The sequence below is a fragment of the Pteropus alecto genome, unplaced genomic scaffold, assembly GCF_000325575.1.
Source record: "Pteropus alecto unplaced genomic scaffold, ASM32557v1 scaffold81, whole genome shotgun sequence".
Classification (NCBI taxonomy): domain Eukaryota; kingdom Metazoa; phylum Chordata; class Mammalia; order Chiroptera; family Pteropodidae; genus Pteropus; species Pteropus alecto.
The window spans coordinates 15,781,087-15,805,489 of record NW_006433378.1 but is presented as its reverse complement, the minus strand read 5'-3'; positions in this window follow the sequence as shown (position 1 = coordinate 15,805,489).

The following is a 24,403-nucleotide window of genomic DNA, read 5'->3' as shown; positions in this document are numbered from 1 at the left end:
AGCTTTAGCCCCAAACTTTAAAAAAAATTTTTAAATGCCAGAAACATTTTTCTACTCACAAGTTCACCTGGAAAATATCTATCATCTATCATCTGTCTGTCCATCTGTCTATCTATCTATCATCTATCTATCTATCTATCTATCTATCTATCTATCTATCTATCTATCTATCATCTATCATCTATATCTATTATATATTTATTTTGTTTATTATTTATTAATATAATATATAAATACATGTATATTCAGTGAATATATATATATTATATATATAAAATTAATGAAATTGCCTGCTCCATTAGCCTATATATTTTATACATTATATACAAAACAACATTTTGATCATGGATCATAAATGTTTAATGTCATAAAATAATCTTTGTATTTTGTTATTTAATCAATTAATTAGAATTCTTAGAAATAAAGGTTTAAGAAGCATAAGAAATCTTTATTCATTATTAAAGTCAGTTTGATATGGCATACAGGCTTGGTGTTATTGGACATAAATTTCATACCAGGAAAATGTTACGTACTATAACAATGACCACATAACCTCTATTACAAGATTTGGAGTAACAAGTTTACATTTTGTAGTCTAAAACTATTTTTTTAAACAGTACCAAGGTTATTTCTATGAGCAATTCTACATTAGAAAACTATGCTATATTTATTGAGGTATAATTGACATATAACACTATATTAGTTTGAGATGTAAGTCATAATGACACGATATCTGTATATATTGCAAAATGATCACCACAATGGTATGCTTACCATCTGTTATCATACAAAGTTACACTATTTTTCTTGTGATTAGAACTTTTAAGTTTGCTCCCTTGACGACTTTCAAGTACGCACCACAATATTATTGCCTGCAGTCACTATGCTGTGAGTTACATTCCCATGGCTTATTTATTTTATAATTAGGCTCAAATTTTTAGCAGGGGATCTGAAGGAAAGATTAATACTAAATGTGCAGTATACTAGATACATTTCTGAAGGAGATAAATTTAATGATGATAAACAAAAGCAGGATTTCTTGTGCACTTGGGTAAACTGAAAGGAAGATTTTAAAATGCCAGACAACACGTAGCTATCTGGTGAGTGTGGTCTCTGCCATAGGGAGTTTATATGCAGATTTTTAAATCTTACAGGAATTTCATATATATCACTTTCTTTTCTTCTTACATAGCAAGAATGTTCTGAGCTTTTACACTTGTTGATTTCACTAAAACTGTCTCTTATCAGTCATGTACATTATTCCCTCAGGTTTTCAGATCTATGCTAAAAGGTCAAATCATCGAACAGGACTTTCCAGATCATCCTATTTAACATGCAATACTAATTTTTTCTGTCCCTTTCTTTGCCTTATTTTCTTAATAATTCTTATCTTTTCTGAGAACATTTATTTATTTAGTTGCTTGTGAATGTATAGACTATATCCTCAATAAGAATTAATATCCATGAGAGCAGGAGTTTTTAACCTTAGTCACTATTAAATCCTCAGTGCCCAGAACATCATCTGAAATTCAGGACATGCTCAAAAAATATTTATTCAATCAATAAATGAATTGATGGATTAATAAATTTGTCCTAAAGAAAAGATGATGGAAATATAAAGTAATTATCTTATAAAATAACTATCTTCAACACAAGTCATGCCAACTATAATACTAATTATGATAGGTAAGATTTTTAAGGACATATTTGAATTAACTTATTTGTTCCTTTCAACAACCCTAAGAGTTGTTTTTTTGTTATTATAGACAAAAAATAGTAGCTAAGTTCCATATATATATAGGCAGACAGTTTCCCGTATTGTCATACATTTTCGTGGACCACTTTGGCATAACAGTTGTTTAACTAGCAGTGTTCTTTATTCTGGAATCTAATAGGAATAACTCAATAACAACAGGAGTCGGTTCAGGTTTTTGTTGGATTCTTATTTTGTTTTGTGTGGTTGCCTAGTGACTCTGGTGAGGTTATTGATTTTGGACATAATAAAAGGTAAATTTACCATATTATATATCAATCAGAAGTAGCAAAAAAGATGCATAATACGGTATTTAAGACCTTGGGAAAACATGAGTGACCAAGAACAAGAAAAGTGTTGAAGCATTTATTATTCTGACGGCGTACATAAAGTGTTGGCTTTAGGCTTATCAACATCAGGGAGAATGATGTCTGAGTATCTTAAAATCCTTGTGATAAGTAATTGTCTCTTCCAACAATCCTGTTACACAGCTTTGTCTTATGCTCCTAGACTGCATGCTTCCCTAGGTAAGACCACAGGGCAACTTTTGTTTTATTAAGCGTAATAACAAATCAAGAATGATCTGGATCGGAACTATACATAGTTCAGTTTACCACATCCCCAAATCAATTTCACATCTGCCATATTAGTTTCTATTTCATTTCTTTATAAGAGTTTAATGTGTAACTTGAACATTCTGTTATTTATGTTTTCTTCAAGGATTTCCAAAAAATTGAGGTTCTTACAAGCGGGGTCTCTCGCAGAGTACCTGTGCATGTGTGCGCGCTCTTGTGTGTGCAACCAAATTGCTTAATATAAGAATCTGCAACCAAATTGCTTAATATAAGAAAAATATCCTAGAAATAAAAGAGATATTTTGGAAGTGGGAAAACGAGCATGAAGATGAACACTATATAGAATGGTAAAGAAAAATAATCCTACATTGTCAGTGTTGCCAAAGAAACAGTTTCATTATTATATTTGTTGCTAGATATATAAAGTAGTTCTTTCCTTTCCTTCTACCCTTAACCCATTTATGTTCGCTGGGGCAAACTCAGACCTCTATTCTTCTGTATATATGCATATCAAAAGTCTAAAGTGGTGACTTTTAGGAGAAAATAAGATTAGAATAAATCAGTGGTCCTGGAATCTGTATCTTTATTTACAATCTTTTTTGGGAACTTAGAAAATAAAAAAAGTGTAGATTCCTGAGTCCCACTACCAGAACTACCAATTTAGAATGGGGATGTTTGGGAGGCATAAATCAATATACTTTAAAAAGCATTCCAGGTTGTTAGAATTATCAGTCAGGATAGGAACAACTTTGATTGGTGACTTTGGTGTTTCCTTCCATTCTGAAATACTAAAATGCTAAACTCTCTGCACAGTTTCTTTCTTTTCTTCAGTTGCTATGGTGAGAATGAAAAAGCTACTTTGCATTGACACTGATTCCCAACTATGTGTGCATTTGTAGCCAGAAAGACTGATAAATTCCCAGCAATTACTAGGCTGCAAATCATGAAATTACTTTAGAGCATTTGCTTAGGAAATCGTCTTAATCTGCCAGGTGCATGTTACCTATAGTTTCCTGGCAGGCTGAGGATATACTACATTGTTTTAATGCTAGAGTATCTTGAAATGTTTCTGGTGATCACTCTGCTTTAGTTCTCTCACTTAACTCCATCTTCTAAACAGTTCCTTTAATATATCTTACCGATTGAACATCAGCTATGTGATCAGTATCAGTCTATGTAATTAGTATGTGACATGGTCAGATCGATTCTTTTCTAAGTCTTGGTATTATTGATCCTGTCTTTTTTTTTAATTTAATTTTTATATTTTTATTTTTTCCAATTCTTGTTGACATATAATATTATATTACCTTTAGGTGTACAACATAGTAATTAGACATTTATATAACTAATGAAATGATCATCCTGACAAATCCAATATCCATCTGACACCATACATAGTTATAATACTACTGACTATATTCCCCATGTTTTACTCTGTAATTACTAATTTGTACTCCTTAATCCCCTTGCCCTTCACCCATACTCCCCACTCCCCCATCTGACAACCATGAAAATGCTCTCCGTATCTATGAGCTTATTCTGTTGTATTTTTGCTTATCTTGTTCTTTGGACTCCACATATAAGTGAAATCATATGCTATTTGTCTTTTTATGTCTCACTTACTCCACCCAGCATAATACACTCTAGTTCCATTCATGTTGCTGCAGATGGCAAGATTTCATTTTTTTTTTTAAGGCTGAGTATTCCATTGTATATATGTACTACCTCTTTATCCATTCTTCCACTGATGGATATCCAGGTTGCCTCCATATAATGGTAATATATTGGTAAATAATTCTGCAATGAACGTATGGATGCACATATCTCATCAAAGTAGTATTTTGGGTTTCTTTGGATAAATACCCAGAAGTGGGATAACTGGGTCCTTCTTCTCTTGTTATAGCCTTTGTTTTAAAGTGTCAGGCATTTATTTGTATTGCTATCTCAGCTTTTTTTGTTTATTTGTTTTAAATTTTATGAAATATTTTTTCCATCCCTTTACTTCCAGTCTGTGTATTTTTCTATCTGAAGTGAGTTTCTTATAGGCAGCATATATATATATTCCATTCAGCCACTTATGTCTTTTGATTACAACATTTAACCCATTTACATTTAAACTAGTTATTGCTAAATATATAGTTATTGCCATTTTATTATTCATATTTTTTTTTCTTCTCGAAATCTAACATTTCTTGTAATACTGTTTTGGTGATGATGAACTCTAGCTTTTTCTTGTCTGGGAAGATCTTTATCTGTTCTTTGATTCTAAATGATAGTTTGTTGGGTAGAGTAATCTTGGTTGTAAGTCCTTGCTTTTCATTGATATTTCATGCCAATTCATTCTGGCCTGTAAAGTTTCTGTTGAGATATCAGCTGACAGTCTATGGGAACTCCCTTGTAGGTAACTAACTGCTTTTCCCTTGCTGCTTTTAAGATTCTCTCTTTGTCTTTAAACTTTGGCATTTTAATTATGATGTGTCTTGGTGCAGGCCTCTTTGGATTTATCTTGCTTGCGACTCCCTTCACTTCCTGGGCTTGTACATCTAGTTCCTTCTCCAGCATAGGGAAGTTTTTCATCATTATTTCTTCAAATAAATTTTCAGTTCCTTGCAATCTCTCTTCTTCTGGTACCCCATATGAAGTGAATGTTGGTACTCTTGATTTTATTCCAGAGCCCTCTTAAACTACCCTCATATTTTTGTATTCCTTTTCTTTTGCTGTTCTGATTGGGTGTTTCCTGCTACCTTACCTTCTAAATCACTGATATAATCTTCTGCTTCAATTAATCTACTATTAATTCTCTAATGTATTTTTTATTTCAGTTATTGCATTCTTTATTTCTGACTAATTCTTCATTATGTTTTCTATCTCCATTTTTATGTTTCCTATCACTTTGTTGAAATTCTTACTGAGATCATTGAGCAATCTTACGAGTGTTTTGAACTCTGCATCTGGTAGGTTGCTTGTCTCCATTCTGCTTAGTTACCGATCCTGTCTTAATATTATATGCTTTGCATGAATGATAATAATGATAAAGTGGCACCAAAAAAAGAGAAAAGCCAGATTGCAGTAGGTTTGAGTCTTAGAGCTTTGGTGCTGTCATATATATATATCATGTTATTAACATATAATAAATATTATATAATAAATATTTTATAGCAAAATAATAATATATAATGATATATAATACATAATGTATATATATATTTGATTTAAATGGATTTCAAGAGCATAGCTAAACACAAAAATAAAATATACTCATATTTCAAAAGACATTATAGCATTCTTGATTTGGTTTGTTTCTGTTAGAGTTAAATATATTTTCATGAGAGAGTGAAAAGCACTCGGTGATTATTTTAAGACTGTAATTTCCTATGAAAATTACATCTTAGGGTTTCATTTCCCTCTTACTGTTTGGTGACATAAGACTTACTTTACATGGTCATCTAAAGAATAGCACTGAATCTGCAAATTAATTCAGTGCTATTGTAATTTCCTTGTGTAGCTGTCTTATTTTTTCTGTTTTATGTAAATGATCCAGATGGCAACGATTCTTGTGAGATATATAATATAACACAATTTGGACATCATATGTGATTATATCTATATCAGATATTGAGAAAATAACGTAGTATGATGTATTGTAGTACAACTTAAACTTTTGAAAACATAAGTTCTTTTTCTTACTTTGAATTATTATTTTGCCAATTACTTTTTGTTGTTGAGCAAATTTTGAATCTAGATTTTTGGATCTAGGTTTTATTGATAATATAATAATGATAAGAACTTCCTTTCAAGGATGTTATAAAGACTAGATAAAATATCTGTAAAATACATGTCTCACAGTTTATACTCAATTAATTCAAAATATTTTTGTTATTATAGTCTTAAAGTCAAAACCATAAAATTATTATAGTAATAACCGAATATATATACTGATGTTCCTTGACTTACAATGCATTATGTCCTGATAAGTTTATGTCCTGATAAACCTATTTTAAATTGAAAAAATATATATATTTTTTAATTTTTTAAAAATTTTTTTTAAAGTTGAAAATATTTTAAGTAGAAAATGCATTTAATACAATTAACCCACTAAACATCATAGCTTAGCTTAGCCTAACTTAACATGCTCAGAACACTTACATTAGCTTACAGTTGGCCAAAATCATCTACTGTCACTGTCTAGTATCATGAGAGAGTATTGTACTACATATCATTAATTCAGGAAAAGATTAAAATTCAAAATAGGAAGCACAGTTGTTTCTACTAAATGCTTATCACTTTTGTAAAGCTGAAAAATTATAAGTCGAAACCGTCTGTATTTGGTTTATCACACTAATAATTATATACATACATCTCTCTCTATATACCTAATCATCTATATCTATATCTATAGCATCTATGTCTATTTATATCATCTATGTATCTATATCTCTCTAATCTATATCTATAATCTATATTTATATATGATTTTCTTTATAATCAAAAGTATTTAAGTCCTTTAGGTTTTTGAAGGAAAATAGTTTTTCTTAATACACTTTTTAGAAACTTGACCTATTGCTTCATCATGACCACAGGTATAAATCTCTTCTTATACTTGTCTTCAGAGTTTGCACAGTGTAATTCTAAGGTTGTGAGTTTTTCTTTCTTCCAGATATTTCCCTGCCCATCAGTTAAGTTCCTGCTGGCTTTGACCCTCAGCAACTCTAAATGGTATAACTTCTTATGGTCTGAATTTTTTCTCATAGAACACTGCCTTAGTTCTCCTCATTTGTAATCCACATCATGAACAGGCTTTATTACCACATTTGACAAAGGTCTGGCAGGCCATCTAGCAATGTCACCTGTACTAAAATCTTAAAATAGTTCCTTCAGACTAGTTTGGCTGCTATGTATACATAGTCATCTATGATAAGAGAGAGACAACATTTAGTTCCAGGAGAGTAGCAATTAATTTATTTATATTACAAAAGAAAAACTTCAATCACAATAATAGCTGTTTAAGTGAGTTCAGTTATAGAATTGAAAGAACTGGTCTATCAGAGGTTACCCTAAAGTATTCTTGAATCTGCTGATATTTTGCTGCCTTATTTATCTGTGAGTCCTGTAGGAAGAATTATTTGGAGTAGTTTATAAGATACCTCTATGTTCACTATGCAGAGTGCTTATCAACTTCTGTTTCTGAGAGCATATCTATTGTTTATATATTATTGCTTCTTGGTTATTGTTACAGAATACATAACAAAGATATTTACTTTAAAAAGTGATAAAAAAGAGATTATAGAATCAAATGTGAGCATAAAATTTGGATTGGAAAGATGACCAAGTTAGTGATTTTTAAGGATAAATTTGGATTTTATTAAAAAGTATTAAAAAAAACAAAAACGTTAACATTCACATTGTTAATAAGAGTGATTATGTTGATGCTTAGCAGTTAGAGATGAATCTTAAGATAATTCAGATAAATAAGGGAAATGAATGAATGATGTTTATAAAATTTGAATCAGTTTGACAAAAATTGGATAAAATTTAACTTTAGCTACATTGATAACTTAGGTGATGAAAAAGTAAGTACATTAATGTAAACTTTACCATTTGTTTACATGCCCTCACCAAGCAAGCTTATTTTTTAAACATCTATCTAATTAATTCATTAATTAACTCAATATATACTACTGTGTTCTAGGCACTAAGACACACAGGGTATAACAAAGGGTAAGTTTATATTGAGAAGATATACAAGTTAATCAGTCAGTTAAAATATAGGGATATGTTCTGAGGAATGTCATATACTTTATACCATAAGCTAAGAAGCTAAAACCCTAGACCTTTTATTTTCCAAAATGTGCATGCACGCACGCGCACACACACACACACACACACTCACACACACACACAGTTTGTATACTTCTACATATGCTAGAATTTATGCATTACTCAAGAGCAAGAAAAAGATTAATTCTTAAGGACAGATTTTATAATGTATTAAGGATTAGAACTTTGAGCAGGAAGTATATAAAGATCTTACATAGAAGTGGTCTGGAACAAGTGATTTCTTGAATTCTTTGCACTCAGGAAGAAGGCGTAACATTTTTCATTCAGCTTCAAGCCACACTATCGCACAAATACACACAGGTTCACATATACACACATACATGTGCATGCAGACACACATATATCAATTTGTTTTGAATCCTCTGTGCTTCTCCTCCATCTAAATATTTAGCAATGACAACCAATTTCAAGGCCAGGCAAAAAAGAAAAAAAAAATCATTACATTTGTTTTCTGAGTCTTGCTCCCAAGCCCCATCCTCCACTCCCCAAGTACTTCACTATCCACTGTGGCTTCTCTAAATATTCACATACTAATTGTGAGTGGTCTGTTCATTAAATTTCTCAACATTCTCAACATTAGTGCGACATTTGTTTAACTACAGGATTCTGACTGATTTAAGAAGAACTGTTTAATTCTTAGGCTCAAAGCCAAACTCATTCTCATCAACATCTCTTAAAGAACATTTCTTCCAATATTATTTTAGTTCAAAACATCTTCTTTCATTTAGTTTAGTGAGCTAGAATCTTAACAATATGTTCTTTCTTGTATTTTTCTTCATTCTCAGTGGCTGAATAGATCTTTCAGAATCAGCTTAAAATTCTTAAAAACTCCCCAATTTTCTATTTCTTATCATCTGCTTTGGATATGTTTTTTGTTGTTGTTGTTGTTGTTATTGTTTCAACTGCTTCTGTTTCAAGAAATGGTAATCACCACAGTGAAGACTTTAGGGGCTCTTTCTTCAATATTTCCAGCCATCAGCCAACCCCATCCACAACTCCTACACAAGATTAGTGAGTAACAGTGAGTTTCTGAGTTCTCTTTGCTATCATTACACCCAAGAACTGAAGATCATCTTCCAGTGGTGAGTAATCAAATGTAGCTGAGAAGATTCTAATTAGAGAACAGAATCTAAAATATCCTCATTTCAGATACTACAGTTTCAAAAATATTACTCAGTGATGCAGTGGACTTACTGTTTTATCTTTCGCAGATGATCTCTTCACAGAACATACTAAGTTCCAGATTGTTAGGGCTAGTTCCACCTGTTACTGGGAGTGATGAGGGAAGTGTATAAGTGTGTAAGGGAGGTCTTCAGCCATCACTGATATGCTGGCATCTGCTGAATTGAATCTCATATTGTTCTGTGGATGATCATATGCTGGAATCAGATGCTAAAATCTGTGTCCCTGCCATGGCCTCCATTCACCATGACCATGTCCTTTGTAGCTTTTTCCACCTGATTGGAGGATCCTTGGAGGATCTTTTCTTACTCTTCACTTTTGGAGTGCTCAGCTAAACCCGGCTGAGGTACATGGATCTCTGAGGCTACTATAAGGCTTTTTTGTTTCTGATTTGGCTATTATTCCTCAAACATTCTTACTTCACATTGGATTTTTTTTCAGTGTACAGTCACTCCAAGTACTCTTTTGGATGTAAACACAGTATCTTGTTCTCTAACATCCCTAAATTATTCTAAGACTTTAGTCTACACTGGGGTTGGGTCTTGACACCCTTCTCATGGACTCAGGTTTTATAAATTATTCTTACTTTCCTGTCAGATCTCTTCCCCTTTTTAGTTGTTTAAATGTGCATCTTTTTTTCCAGTGGAAAGAAACCTAGATATCACAAAATTCTCTGTTGTTTTCCACTCGTTAGTTTACAATATAAACTCTGGGCTGTGTCTTCCAAGTTCTTGACATTGTTGTACTAAAATTAATCTCCAAGACAGCCTATCTTTCATAATAAAACTGTATCTATTTAAGACTAACATCTCTGCTAAATGTGAAAAAAAGAAATCAATTTAGAAATCTGCTGTTTTCCCTGAAGCACTGAATCCACAGATTGATTGGTGTGAGGGACACCAACAAATATGAGAATTTCAAGATATATCATTCTCAAATATTATATACATATTTGAGAATATGTATTAGGATAGTTTTGATCCAACTAACAGGAATTTTGTCTCAAATTGGTTTAATCAATAGTAAAATATGTGCTTCTACACGAAGGAAGTCTAGAGCGAGATAGTCTTCAGGGATGGTTCTTTCAGTGGTTCAGCAATACCTTTAGGACCTGGCTCTTCTTAGCTTGCTTCTTCTGTTAGTTCATTCTCAGGCAGGTAGTAAGATGGATATGTTCTTTCTAATTTTCATATCTTCAGGCACAAACACAACTGAGGAAAATGAGAATCCTATCTTTTCTTGTAGTCTCTCTTCAGAGTGAGAAAATTTTCCCTGAAGTTTCTAAATCCACTCTACCAGTCGTGGTGGTAAGATCTAGCTCACTCCTACACCAATCTCTGGCAAGGTATTGAAGATTATCCCGAGATAGATTACTCTACTAGATTCAGCTTCTCTTGAGACATAATGGAAGTAGAAGGGACAGGTATTTATCTGCAGTAAATCTGAAACTATTAGGAAGGAGAATGACATGAATGCTTATTGGCTAGGCAAACAATAGTATCCACAATCTTAAAACAATATTATATCTCAACATATATACGTAATGAATTTCAAGATGTTCTTGTCTTCCACGTAAAGGATTTTTTTAAAACAATATTATATCTCAACATATATACGTAATTTCAAGATGTTCTTGTCTCCCACATAAAGGATTTTTAATTAATTTTGTAGAAAATAGGACATCATTGAGTGCTTTTGAGCAGAGATAAAAGATGACCATGTTTTCATTGAAAGGATAAGCTTTGCAAAAGTGTGAAGGCATGAAGTTCCAATGTATGTTTGGCATCTATGTACACGGTGGGGGAAGCAACACACAAAGAGAACTTCCAGGAAGCCCCAGAAGTGTTTCTGAAAGTGAAGAGAAGTTGCTCAAACACAAAGACTAAAGGAAGAAAAGAGAAATATGTAATTTACTACTTTTCCCACTTCCCCTTCTTTCAGAAGAAACAGTTTCTTTCTGGAGTTGCCTCTTCAGAATCAAGCTTGCAAATAAGAGTGGGTTAGGCTGCCACTGTGACTGGGGAATGGAGAAATGTAAAAATAAAATGTAAGGGTCAGAGAGCATGAACATGAGACGCAAAGAATAATATCACATTCACATAGACAGGGAGAAAGCAAAAACTGGATTCAAATAGAAGATTCAATGATGATAGGCAAATTGAATTGAATGGAACCTAAAAGAGATATATTTGACACAGATAAGGAAACTACACTGGTTTAGATCACTACATTCTTAGAATTTTTTTTTATTTTTATTTGAAGATTAATGCCCTAGACTTTGTGATCAGACCCATCTGGGCTTCATCTTGTCACTGGTAATTGAAAGGTAGGATAACTGTGGAATCGTGGAAGGTGTTTTCAGCACAGACTTGAGCTGGAACTCTATCTCAGTGCCTGCTAGTGTGTTTGTTACACATTGTGATTTAAGCAATGGATACTGTTTCTATCTCAGTTCCATTGTTTAGTGGTCATGGCCATGAGCAAGATGTTAGACTTCTCTGGATATCTTAATTTTCTTATCTGTAAAATGGGAATAATGATAGTATTTATAACATAATGTTGTATATTTTAACTTTTGTAAAATGATCTATTTAAAAATTCTGACAGTTACAAAAAATGAAAAGATTATCATCTCTATAATTTAGATATTATAGAGTTTTTAATGCTTTATTTTTGATTCGTTTGTATTCCATATCACCACATTAAATTACTGTAGATGTGTGGCCTTGTCATATGAGTTTTTATAAAGTATGAAAAGATTCTTATTAGCTCATTATATATATACAATGAATTACACTCAGTGACTTATGAGTATAACTGGAAATAATTTGAAGTTTAAATGATATTTATTTATTTTGAATTCTCTTCATATAATCAATCTAGTGGGATAAAATAACAGTATTATATAAATGCATACACGCAGCACTTGAAATGTGCCCAATATTAGCAATGCTAGTACACCATTAATTTAGCAATACTTTTGCATATATTCTTTAATTACTTTTTATTGCAAAAAATAAATATATTTATGTATTTTATGGTCTATTCAGATTAAAGAATAGAAGATAAATGAAGGTCAATGTCTCCATCATTTAGATTAGGGAGTAGACTCTTTGTCGCCCCTGGTGTAGTTTTCCTAATTTCCCCATGCACAGTGCCTACAGTGCATGTTTAACTCTCTGGATATTGCTAAACAATCCAAAGTGATGAATGATATCAATCATACTTCACCAGTTTCTACACATCCTTAGCTATACTGGCTATTAATAATTTTTAAGTTGTTTTTTTTTTTCCAATTTTTAAAATATAAACTTATATTTCTTTGGGCTTTAATTATTTTTTCCTGATTTTAATGAATGTTATTATATTTTTATATGTTTATGGACAATTTGCGATTCTATTTTGTGAAAGCCCTTTTCAAATCTTTAACCATTTTACCATCCGATTGTTTTTATTTATTCTAATGACTGATAGGACTTTATATCCTGATTACAAATTCTTTGTTGGCTATAGTATTATCTCAACATGAAGTTTTTCTCTTTAACGTATGCTTCTTTGAAATTTAATGTAATCCATGTTATAAAACCTTCCCATTACAGTTTGCATTTTTTTCCTTGTTAGCAATCCTTGCATACGCAGAATACAAAGATATTTTTCTCTATTATGTTTTAAACATTTTATAGCTTTATCTTTTAATTCTTTAATACAAATTAAATTGAGTTGTGTACATGCTATGAGGTAGGTATCTAATTTTAGTTTCTTTCATATGGAGAACTAATTATCCCCAAAACTCTATTGTAACAATGAGTACTTAATTATAAGTTTATAAAAACTGTTTTAGATAATAGGAAAAAAGGTTTGATATCAAACATTATATAAGTATAAAATAATAGTTGTATAATACTTTTATACTATTTTTTCTACAGTAAACAATATCACTTCCAAATTAGAATTAACTAATTGTTAGCGCCATACCTTTATAACTGCACGAAGATTTCCAAATTATCTGAACCTGGGATCATTCTTTAAAACCAATAACTCATTTGTCTATTCCTACATAAATACTACAGAATCTTAATTTTTATCTTAATATCTGATAAATGTGGCTATATTGTTCTTTTTCAGTAGTCTTAGTTATTCTTGGTCATTTTCTCCTGCATTTGTTCTATTTCTTTTTATTTGTGATTAAAAAAAAAAATTGTATTGCTCCTAACAGTCATTTAAGAAAGAACCATCATCTCATTTCTATTAAATCTTTTATTTACAAGAACATGTTTTACCCCTTTTCTTCATTTATCTAATTATTATTGTTTCTCAACAAATATTGTAATTTTCACCATTTAGTATAGTTTTGCTTTAAACTTTTATGAATTTTTTTATCTGATCAAATAGAGTGATAGATATTATCAAATATTTTCAAATAGTGTATATTGATTTACATGACAATACTACTTTTCTCTAATAATCTCTTTTATTATGGGAAATTGCATTTATCAGTTATTGATACTAAACTACTCTCACATTCATGATACTTATCCAATGAGCCATTATGTATTAATATTTTCTCAAGCATTACTGAACTCAATTTACTAATATTTAGATTAGGATTCCTGAATCAATTGTTATGAGTGAGGTAAATTCTTTCTTCCACCGCTTTTGTTTGGTTTCGTATCAACATTATTTTATACTTGTATAACAAGTTTGGCTTTGAATTTTTTTGTCTTTTATACAAAAGAGTTTTTATAAGCTTACAATGAACTGTTTATCGATATTTGATGAAACTAGAGCTCTCTAAGCTTGGTGTTATTTTAAAGAAATATTAATTACTGAACCAATTTTCTAAAAGTATTGGTACTATTCAGGTGTTCAATATCTTTTTGAAGAGAAAAATTTCTTCAATTTTTATGTATTGTATTAATTTAGGGATTTATCAACTTATCTGAGTTTTGAATACTTTATGTCAAGTATTCAGTTATTCACTGAATCCATATTTTAAATTTATTGCTCTAGCAGCTCATTTTATGTCTCCTTTTCTTTCCAATCATATATTTTATTTATTAGTAATTAGTCAAAGGCTTGTCTAATTCGTTAGTTTTTTTTTTTAAGGAATCAATTTTCGAAAGGGAAATTTTTGCTACTGAAATGTTTTGCCTATTTTATTAATTTCTGCTCTTATCTTTATTATTTTCTTCTTTTTTTCTCAAATTGTATGTATTCTGCTGGATATTTTGTTATTTATATCCCTAATTTGGAAGCTTATGTTAACATTTTGCGGCATTTGGAAATGCTTCATTGTACTGTATCGTAATCATAAGTATAACTTGAGAACATATTTTTATTTGTATCAATAATATATGTTCAAAATGTTGTAATATATTTTTTTCACATTGAAAGACATTAATGTTAGATGTCAATAAGTACAGTGACTGAGATGCCTGCTTTTCTGGGAAAACATCATATTTCTGCCTGAAAATAGCCTTGGCTTAATGTTATTTACCCCATAATGTGAAATATAAGGAAAGAATAGATTATTATTCCATCTGCAAAAACAAAGATGCATTTGCTGTGCACTGAACAGACTGAGTAAACTCAAAAAACATGTGCTAAATGGTGTGAGAGACTGCTGAGACATCTCCATTAGTGGTTTCCAGGGACACAGAAATTCTCTGACCTCTTTCTAATGACCACACGACGACAATCAAATGAAGCAAAAATATACAAGTCTATGAATGCATCATGAAATTATTGATTATATTTTTTATTTTTCCCTGAATTGATGATATACTATTATAGAGACAAATATTAGAATTAAAATTAAAATAGATTTTTTCCAAAGGACAAATGAGCCATTTTCCCAAATGAAACTGCTCAAGACTCGCAAAAGTAAAGAATGCAGAAAAGCTCTTTGATGCGGATACTTAAAAGATCTGTTATGTTATGTTATGTTATGTTATGTTATGTTATGTTATGTTATGTTGTTCTGTTCTGTTATGTTATGAAGGCACAAGATGACTTGAAAATTGAATTAATATGTAATTAGTTAAGAACTGGTTTATTTGGACACTTTTTATGTAAAGAAATATGTATTAAAGGATACATCTTTAGACACTCAGTTAGGAAATTCATTGGCATTCTCCCAACTGATGGAGGAATTTTCTTCATGAAGGTGTGTATAATCTAAAATACTGGTAGAGCCAGGACTTGTGGGCACTTCTCCATGCAAAATGACTTAACCAAAGGTCAATCTCCCAAGGTCAGCTCCTCAGATATTACACACCCCTATTAGGTCCAGACTTTGGGCCTGCCTGAAATCTCTCTGCCTTAGCTGCATTTGTTAATAAAGATATAAACATTTGATTATTTCCTGTGTTTAGAACATAATTTATGACCATCTTGCTGGGTAAAGATGGAGAGTTTTAAAATAATAAACTAGAGAAATGGAAAACAAGAGAAGATATTGAAATTAATGGGTCCCGAAATATATTTTAGGATGGTCGGGACTTAGGTGAGTATTAACACACTTGTCTTTGACTAGTTAGTACATTTCCCTCATCATATTGCACTTATTTTGGAAATAAAAAAGTGCATATTATTAACCAACCAATGTTAATGTGCTAGGAGAATATGTAAGAGACCTGTAGTTGGATAATACTGGATGTTTTGTTGAGTATAAGTAAAATAAACAAAAAATAGGCCCTTGATATGATAATTCATTTCTATGAAAAAAAAGTTCTTATTCAAGCACATCTATATAAATGCTACTTGCAATCAGAATAACCCAAAATAACAAAACCACTGAAAAATTCCCATGTCAAAAACATGAACAACTCTGTAACTCACATGAAGAGGCTATAAAATTATCTGGTCTTTATACACATACAACACTTTTCTGCTCTAGAGTCATAAAATCATAATATCAAATTGCATGCTTTTATAAATTATAATTTTAAATTTGTCCTGGTTTTTTCATTCAATTCATTATCATGGTTTCTTAGTACTTTCATATCTGGAGAAGGTTAAAATGTTCATTCCAATAATTCATTTGAAAGTAGAGTTGTATATTTAGCTCAGTGAAATTCTGCCCAATTAAAAAAAAAACATCTGATTACATTTAGCCACTTGGTTATAATAGATGGTATTTATTTTAAAGTTTTCAAAAGAATTTTGAAACAATAAGTTTATTTTCTCATTGTGTCCTCTTAGCAAAGAATTGCTCCAGCAATTAGTGTAGGTATTCATATAATATTTTTCTAGTTCCATTTAGATGTTATATTATGAGAAATTTCTTTTATCCTCTTTCTTACCATTATAAGGGAAATTATCTATATTCAGAATTCATAAATGTGAACTTCAATAAATGGTTCTATAAAAATTATAAACTATCTAAAAAGAAGTGTTTTGCCCTTCTAAATAGATTTTTATTACTTGCAAAGATAAATGAATAGTTGTATCATTTCAAACGTAAGTTTTCTAAATTTATGCAAACTGTCCAAGTATATTTTTAGAAAAGTAGGAGAGTATTTTTTTTATCATGTCTGTCATTTATAAACTGACAGTTGAAAGAAGATTTCACTAGACTCTCTTCTCTTCAGACTGTTGTAATACATGAGGAAACTCTGGCAGAGCCAAAGAATGGCAATAGAAAACCAAGTATTGAACATTAAGAAATAATTACTTTAATCAAAATAATCCCAATTAAAAATGCATTTGGAAACTCTGTTCTTTAAATCACAATTGTTAAAAGCTTGACATTTGCTGGCTTGGTTTTAAAAATTGAATAAAATAATATCATTGAAGGTTGAAAATGTTGATATTTCTAGTTAAATATTTCACTCTATTTAAAGTTAAGAATGTTTCAAAATAAAAAAAAAATTGATCCACGCATTTATATGGCAGGTAAAATAAAATGAATATATTTTAGAATTTTTTTTACCATGTATTTGTAATGTTATTTTGCTACAAATATTATAAGAATATGGAACCGATGGCCTTGCAGACTTCTTGTAGAATATTAATATTGTTAGGTTATTTTCTATTACTGTTAAAAAAGAAAACATTGAAACTTATTTCTGTTAATGTGCAACTTAATAGCTATAATATGTATGTACATGTGTATACACTTATGAGTATATATGTATATATGTGTATATATGTACATATATGTATATACTTATGCCTGCATATATATGTCAAAAATGAATATGTTAGACCCCAGATTCTTCACCTTACATTTAAGTTGCTGTATGTGGTCCCAGAGATACAAAATAACTTTCTAATGGTCAAATATCTGATGAATGACAGAGCTGGAGTTAGAACCTCAATCTCCTGACCTTTAGACTGGGAATATTTGATTACTCCCCTGTAGGATGGAAGAAACCTAAAATTAAAGTCAACAGGCTGGGATTCCAGTACCACTTTTGTTTCTTAATATATTTGTGACTTTGGGCAGGTTTATTGTGCTTTCTGAATTTCACCTTTCTCATCTACTTAGTGAAAGTATAATAATATAGCATTGTTATGGAGATTTGTGGTATAATACATGGAACTGTTTTTAAACTTCTCTAGTACTATTAAGCACCATTTATTTCAATATTGAAAACATTTTTCCTTGTAGGTATTTCTGAAATAAAGTTATAAATATGAAAGTACTGCTAAGTGTTTCATTTAAGTAATGATATTTTAATTTTAGATGTATCAATACAGTGGAATAACATGTAATCTATGCTTAATCTCAAAATTATATTAGCCAACCTGAGTTTAAAACTCAAATTTATATTGAGAAGATTTATCCTATCAATGTATCCTATCAAAGCTGGAAGAGATAATACCCAACTCTTACCCCTTTGCTTCTCCTTAAGCACTTGATTTCCAGCTCAGCAAATTAGAAAACTATACCTTTAAGGTTGGAATCCTCTTTGTGAATCTGTTTCACAAGCATTTCCTATGTTATTATAGGTCTTCATGAGTGTTACTGGGTAGTGTTAAATGCAAAAAAAAAAAAAAAAAAAAAAATTGCCTTAAATTGCCTTGCTCTCTTGTACCCACAGTTAAGAGTTCTCTACACTTAAAGTCCTGCTTATGGTGAGATGTAGGATTCAGGAGAAAAGCAATGGCCAAGCACAACAGCTTTCCAACAGCTTGCAAAGCTCTGTGGGGTTCACACACTCTTGATTTTACCTATGTCTTGTGTCAACACTGTTTCTTCCTTACAGAACACATCATCAACTATTAGAAAACCAATGAGCAAAATGCTTGTTCTAATGTGGAAAAAAAAATCTTGAAAAATAAGGCGAAATAAACTTCTGGTAGCAGTCAATGAGGGAAACAGCTGCAGCAAAGATGGTAATAAGAGAGAGCATAATTAAACCAGATGTTTTAATGTATAATTTTAAATAATATACAACATCGATTTAAAATATAAATGAAAATGGATGGATTGGAAGCATAATTAAAACCAAGAAACAAAAATAAACTTAGTGGAAACTAAATTGGAATGATAGACAATAACTGACTTTGCTTAGCCAACAAAATATTAGCTCATGAAGAAGGTTTTTCTTGATTTTAATTTTAGTGCTGCTTAATTAAACATACATTTAACAGGGTCTCTGTAGGAATTTTCAGTGATGATGAACTTCAGAGAAAATGAAATAGAGACAATCTGCTTTCTTAACATTTTAAATTATAGTTCAATTTACTGTATTTAATACTCAACAAATTCTACTATCCTAGGTGCTAGGGGACTCTCAGTGATGAGACTAATTTAACAACATTAATAAAAACCCAAATTTCTCTATTGTCTCACTTTACCTTAAATTCGCTTCTTGCCTGAACAAGCAATTTCCTTTCATCCTGAAACTAAATCCAGCTGTATTAACTGGGCAACCACGGGCCCATATCTTTCTCCTCTTAATATTGTTTCTCTCTCATTTTTATTTTAATGTCATTCCTCACTTGCACTTTATTGTGCTAATTGCTGTAAAGTCTGGTAATTTTCACACTTCCACGCATACTGCTGCCTAGGTCGTCCACATCAGGGACTGTCGCTAGGGCACGAAGTAGCAACTGAAGTCATGGGAAGAAGAGAAGGAGAGCACTTGGGAGGGCAGCAGTGGTTGGAAGGTTGGCTTTGCTTCACAGGAGACAGTGTGAGTGAGAACTCAACATTGCTGCAACCTGGGGGACAGCCAGGCACCTCTTGCAAAAGCAGTCGTTTCATGCATGAATTCTGTTTTTAGGCATATTATATTTGAATTTGCTATAATCTTAGGATATGTAAACCCTCCTCCAAAACAGCAATCTTCATTCGATATTAAGTTTTGGAGAAAACCGATCAAGTCCCAATTATATTTCCTGCAGAAAGTGATACAATATTAACGGTAACACAATTTTGAATATTCCAAGTCAATAGAACGGTGAAAACTTTATTTTATTGCTAAAACTGAACAAATTTATCACGCGGAGTATACCGAGGAAGCCACTAGCAAGCTGTCACTACAAACATGGGCACAATAGAACTGTTCTAAAATTATGCCCAGAGTTTAACATTTAGAGGTATGACTAAGTGATGACATGAAGAAGCCAATTCCATCGAAAGAAAAATGTATTGGTGTTGTATGGTATACTTGAAAGTTGTTAAGAGAATAGGTCCTAAGAGTTCTCCTTCCAAGAAAAAAAAAACACCTTTTTTTTTTGTATCTATATGAGATGATAAATATTAACTAAACTTATTGTGGTAATCCTTTCACAATGTACTCGAATCAAATCATTATGCTGTCCACCTTAAACTTATGCAGGGTCATGTGTCAATCATATCTTAATAAAACTAGTAAAAAAAAAGAGAAAAATTTATTATTTGTTACTTATATTTCTTAAAGATGAGGACACATCAGACCACACAGGGACATGGGGAAACATCGAGATGGTCAAAGACAGAAGACAGAGTCTTTTTGATTTTTCCAGGGAAATGGCAAGGCAAATTTTTGGGTCACAGGGACTTTTCCTAGTTGTCAGATATGTGGTCCTCTGGTGATTTAGGGCAGAAGAAACATTGGCTTGATATGTGTGAGACAGCAATAAAGAGGCTTGTGTGTGAAAGACTTGCTTGTAGGCAAGTTGTTATTATCTTTGGGAATTAGCTAGCCCAGGGCAGTTTCTCTTTGAGTTTGTAGGCTCCCAAATATAAGAGCATTAACATGTAGAAAATAAAAAATGATGGTTAATATAATTGGCCCTGTAATATATACATGCTAAATAGACAAAGAATCTGAGAAAAGCAGAGTTAGAAAAATAATACCTCTCTAAAAGTTTCTACTTTAATAATAAACACTTTCACTTTTCCCACAGGCCATCATAGTTCTCATGAGGAACAGGTATCCAGAGAACTCACGACCAGAGACTGGTGAGGTGAGCTCATTAGGGGACAGGGCACATGGAGCACACCGGACTTCTAGAATGTCATCAGGGTCCTCCCTATAGATAGTATGACTGGAACTTCAATTGTGTTGCTCTTGGAAAATAATTGACATTGGTAAAATCAGCAGAACATACTGCGCTGGTTGCCCCTCTCATACTCTGAATCTTTTAGATTTCATGGGGAAGAAAGAGAAGCCTGAGTGGGCACTATAACCAAACGTATTCCACAAGCTCAGATACTGTCATACTCCAACTTCATTTAATATTTGAGCACATACAAGAAAAATGTGAAGGGACAAGTATAAGTAATTTAGAGCAGAAGGGACTAAAAGAACAATAATAATTTTAATAAAGGGTAAATAATTTTGTCCTGAGTGAGGTATGTCAGACAAAGACAAAGGCTGTATGATTTCACTTATAGGTGGAATCTAAAGAATGAAACAAACAAAACAAACAATCTGTAGATACAGAGAATATTTTGATGGTTGCCAGTTGGGAAGGAGGTTGAAGGGTAGGTGAAAAAAAGGAAGGCACAACTTGGCAGTTATGATATAGTCATGGAGACACGAATTATAGCATAAGTAATAGAGTCAATGATATTGTATTCACTATGTATGGTGTCAGATGAATACTAGATTTATGGAGGTGAGCACTTCATAAGTTATATAAATTTCTAAACACCATGTTGTACACTTGAAACTAATATTGAATGCCAACTATAATTGAAAAATAAAAAAATAAAAAAAATTATCAATAAGATTTCTAAGTTTGATTCAGATTTGAAAGAAAAAAATACTTTGTTATAAAAAGGAACAGTGAAAGAAAAAGAAGAAATTCCTTAAGATAAAAAATAATGATTATCAGAAGTAGCACAGCAGAAGTTACTAAAATTTGGATTTGCTATTTAGAAGGCCAGATCTTAGGAACTAAGAAATTCATATAACCATTGTTTATTAGAAACTGAAAATAAGTCAGAAATTCTTTTTGGTGATTAGTATCACATTCAGGGCCATATGATCAATAGCTTCTGTCCTCATAGAGTAAAATATTTATAAGTGTCATTACAAGAAAGGAAACTCAAGCTATCCTGGAAGCTTCTATCAGATAGGCTCTTCCTTGGCTCAGAATTGGGGAAAAGCAAATTTGCTATAGTGTCGTTACATGTGAGCTGACTTTACCCTATATTATTAGCTATGTGAACTTGGACCAGTCGCTTAACTCAATGTGTCTCAGTTTTCCAAATAAAAATGGCAACAATTTCACCTAAAGGATGGTGGTTTCGTGAGGATCAAATGACTTAACATATATAAAACATTTAAAGTGGAAGAGTGTTTGTGCATATATTCTGCATTTGCAGTTTATAGGGTATTTTATCACTGGGTTTTTGTCTATTTACATAAAATTGGGATGCACACACTATTGTTGATTTTGTTAATCTCTATTACTCAGCTACATACATCTATTTTCCTTATCATGTGCCAGTTTTATTTTTTATTAGTAGTAGAGTTCATTCAAAATCAGATTAGTAATTTGTTTTTTTAAGTATGAGGTGTCTTACTTGACTTGTACACATGTACATTTATATATATGTATATGAAGAATTGGCACCTTTGTGATAAATGTTAACACAACATTAAGCTAATTCTAATTATTTATCTCCCTTTGTCTTGTGTAATATATATCATTTGTGGATGAAAAAGGGGTCCTATGGAAATTAATCTCACAGGATGATCTGATCATAAATTCCTAACTGGGCAGGTCAAGGTGGGTAGACATGTCCCAGGTACATAACTTTTTAGTAAAAGGTTTATCTTTGCCTTCAGCAAGCTCTATCCATTGTTTCTGTGCATATAGGTTAATACACCTTTGAAGAAAGCACATAATCTTAGTTCATCTGTAATCCAATCCTCCCTTTGTTTTCTCCCACCTCTATATAATCTTTATGTTCTCTTGTTCATTGAGAATGCATAAAAGAAGCTGCAAAACTGTTATTCTCCAGAGCATTTGAGATCTTGATCCCTAGCATATTTCTTCAATTTGGCTCACATAAACTTTTATAAAGATTCTCTATAGGTTTGGAAGTTTCTTATGCTGACACATTACATATACTTTATTTTTCAATGAGATGCTTTAGTTCTAATAACTTCTCATGAATTTGTTTATTTTGTAAGTGGTAGCACTTTATTTCATAAATACTTGTGTAGTGTTCTTAGCACTTTATAAATAGTAATTAATTTAACCCTTATTACAACCTCATCAAGCAGGGACTGTCATCATCCTTATTTCACAGAAAAGGAACAAAAATGAGCCACAGGGAATGATAAATACACAGTCCAAGGTCACATGGGAGGTCAGAAATCTGAGCTCAGGCCACCAATCTCCAGACAGTGCTTATTTATTTATTTATTTATTTATTTATTTATTTATTTATTTATTTTTTCACATGTTCTAATCCTGAGGTCCTCATAGCCCTATTCCTGTGGTGTTTATCAAATAGAAATGATGACCTTTATTTATTTATTTATTTTTTAGCATTGTACATTAAGTACCCTATGCGTAATAAGTAAATTAATTAATTAGTGAGTTTAAAATAAAACACCTACATAATGTTCGCTATGTGCCAGGAGTTCACATGACTAATCCTGAGGTCCTCATAACAACCTTTTAGTCAGGACCAAGTCCTATAAGGAAGGTAGTACATCTCTGTCTTATAACTATCTGTTGTCTATCTCTTTAGTCCTTTTAGTGACTAGCTATATAAAGTCGGTATAAATATTCATCAAATTTTAAGTGATTATCGATTGAGTTTTTGTGGTGAGGAGATTGGGTTAGGATAAAAAAGGAGAGTTTCATTTTTAAAAATATGTATATATGTATGCATACATTTAATATATATGTATTTCTGTATGTATAATAGATTATTATATTTATAACAAATATGCTTTTGGCAATGTATAAAATCATAAAAGTGATCTATTTAGATGTGTGACTTTTGAAAATTTACTGCTTACATGTCTTTCCCTGTCTCCTTTGGTTGTAAGCAGATAACCTTGGCTGACAGTATAATGGTCTCAGTGGGATTTCTGTTATCTCTCAAACTCAGAAGCAGACCATTTGCAGGTTGACTATTGACTGCCAAGATATGGTATGAAGTACAGTTAATACTCATTTTCAAGGAAAATAAGAACTCTCACATTTAAGTCTCTTTCTGTGTATAAATAGAAAATAAAATAAGAATTATGACCAATAAATTGGCAAAATTTTGTCTAATCTTGAAAGAAAGAATTTTATATTTGCTTGTTGCTTTCGCATTTTATCCTACTGAAATAAATTTGAGCCGAATGTTTCACAGCTGATCCAATAAAAAAAGGAAATTTCTTGAAAGTATATGCTTTCATACGTCTTTTAAATTAGGATGTAGATTAAAGATGTCAGATAAAATGATATAGAATATTGTTTGTAATTGTTTTACAAAACAAGGTAAAACATATTTAAATAAAATGAGAATATAAAAAATATTTTTTATATTAATGTATATTGTTCTTTAAAATTAATCTAAATATGGTCAGAATGGGAGAATGGGAACTGATTTAAATTACAACAGCTGTAACAAAACTCTGGTGTGTCATATAATAATTTAAGA